We start from the raw sequence: 2,775 nt of genomic DNA on the forward strand, positions 1-2,775 counted from the left end.
CCTTTCGGGTGTCCAATATACTGATTCAGCAGTTCCCTAGGTCACCTGGTGCTCATCTGGACTCTGTGCACTGGCTAATCCCCAGTCAGCTGTTTCACCACCCCCACCTTCTCCCATTGGGTAACCATCAGTTCTCTCTCATTAAGAGTCCCCCTCTGGATCTCTTCCCCCACCCCCCACCCCCGCACCTTTGGGTTTTCTTCTTAAATTCCCCGCTTGAGTGAAATCCTAAGGTATCTGTGTTTGTCTGCCTGACTCAGTTTGCTTAGCCTTCTACTCTCAGGCTCCATCCATGTCCTTGGAAATGGGAAGATTTCATCCCCTTTTTATGGCTGAATGACATTCCTGTGTGTGTGCCCGCGCTCTCGCGGGCGTGTGCGCGTCCCGGCACACGTCCACGTCCCGGCACACGTCTGTACCACATCTTCTTTATGCACTCGTCAGTCCGATGGACACTTGGGCTGCTCCCCTCTTCTTGGCTATTGTAAATAACTCTGCGGTAAACATAGGGGCGCGTGTGTCCCTTTGAATTAGTGTTCTTGTATCCTTTGGGTAATTATCCGGTCCTGCGATTGCTGGATGGCCGGGTCGCTGTAGTTTACCTTTTCGAGGAACCTCCGCGCTGCTTTCCACTGTGGCTCTGTTCCCAGTTTGGGCTCCCACCAGCAGTGCAGTGCGCCAGTGTTCCTTTTCTTCCCCATCCTCGCCGGCACCTGTTGTTTCTTGTGTTACCGATTTTTAGCTAGGCGTTTCTTGACTCCGTTCGCCCTGCTGGTTCACGGTGAACACAGATGACCCTCAAGAGATCCCACCAGTAGGCTTACGGATTTTTCTTGGACTTTGAATCTTCAGGCTCCCCCTGGCCTCTGGCTTGTCTGCACCACACCTGTCCCTTGGCAGCCAGCTCTCTTCTCCTGAAGCCTCATGGTTCAGTGGGCCAAAGAATGGGCCAGAGGGCAGCCAGGTCCCACAGGGGTCCAGAACCTGTTGACCGGTCTTGCAGAACGCGGTCCTGCGGAGGGTCACGGGGCTCTGAGGGCCACCAGCTGCCTCCCTCCATGGAACCCCGGGCACTGGTTTGTGCCCAGGGGTGGGCGGTGGGCGGTGGGCCTTTTCGGAGATGGGATGGGTTACAGAGGTGGGTCTCCCGGAAGAAGGCCACTTGGCGTCTCTGATGGAGCGCAGTGTGTCCTTCCCCAAATGCCTCTGTTCACAGGTTCCAGTCGGGGCGGGGGGGCGGGGGGGTCTCTCTGCGCGCCTCGCCCCACTCCCCCACCCCCACCCCCACCCCACCCCCGTTGGCTTTGGCGGCCAGGATCCCTGGTTTCAATTCTGCACAGGGAGCTCCACCATAAGACTTGCTGGGTTTTCCTCCAAGGGCCCCTGCGAATTTTTGCCCTTGGGCAGGGGGTGGGGGTTAGGAGGTCCATGGAGCTGGGGTTGGGGGCCCTTCCGTTTTCGAGGGGCTTGTGGCCGAAAGGGGGGCATGTTTGGGGGCTTGGTTCGGTGTAAATAGCTCCCTCTGTTCCTCAACCTAAACCGGGATTGATGCCGGCCGGGTATTGGCCCTGGAAAAGGAATGAGATGGGCCCCTGGGATGGGGGGGTGGGGGTTGGTGTTGTGTGTGTGTGTGTGTGTGTGTGTGTGTGTGTGTGTGTTGTGCGCGCGCCTGTGCCAGCTGTTGGGGGGGAGGGGCGGTAGAGGGTGGAGTAGGTTGGGTTATCAGGTTATCAGGCAGTCAGTCTTGCAAAACCAGGGAATGAGGGCTTTTAAGCCAGAGCAGGTTGGGATGCAAAGCAAAGCAGTGGCCACCTCGGTGTGATTGTTTAAGGTCATACCCTCATAAGCCATGCCACCCAGTGCCTGGAGAACGTGATCCTGAAGGTTTTTACGGTTTCCCCAGTGGTTCCCTTCCTGGCCTTTTTGAAAAGCCTTCCTGGATGCCTGAGCCCATGGGAGTTCCACAGGGGAGGGAAAATCCACACCCGCAAGGCAGGGTATTCCAACACTGGGTGGTTAGTATCTTAAGGACTCTTAGAAAGGAGCAGTCACTGTTTGGGACACTCTTCCATTCCAGTCAAGCTATTCCAGGAAGTAGGCCAACCTTTGAAATTGGCGAGGAAAAGGAAACACACACGGAAACAAGCAACAAACACCTTCGAAGGTCCCCACCTTCCTGCCAAGCAGGACCTACGGTGGATCTTTCCCAGACACTGAAGGGCAGGGCGCCTCTGGCACTTCCTGGGAGAAAAAGCAGGGAGAAAGAAGGGCGGGGATCCGGACCAACAAACAAGCCACAGAATCCCCACTCTGCAGCATCTGGGGTCATCTTTGGTTCCTCACATCTGTCTGGATGCAGCTCTCCTCCTCCACACCTTTCCCTGTAGTCACCTGTGCTTACTATCATGAACTCGGGCACATACCTCCACACCTCCACACCTCCACCCACACCCACACCCACACCCACACCCGCTCTAGCTCTCGCTCTAGCTCTCGCTCTCCCCCCCCGCCCCCCGCCCCTACACTCAGAGGCACGTGCAAACAGGCACACGGGCAGGCGGACGGGCATACGGGCATACACAGCTTTATTCAGGTAGACCGGTCTGGGCAGGCCCCCTCACTGACACAGCCAGCCTCTGTGCAAGGAGGCTCAGTGGGCCCGACAGACGCCCTTCCTTGTTGTTCCCCTTTCCTTCCTCCCTGCCCCTTTCTGTTTGGCCTCCCACGCCTGAGTTGGGCCCTAGAGCATGGCAAAACAGGCCTCTCTCTGGACAG

The sequence above is a fragment of the Vulpes vulpes genome, chromosome X, assembly GCF_048418805.1.
Source record: "Vulpes vulpes isolate BD-2025 chromosome X, VulVul3, whole genome shotgun sequence".
Lineage (NCBI taxonomy): Eukaryota > Metazoa > Chordata > Mammalia > Carnivora > Canidae > Vulpes > Vulpes vulpes.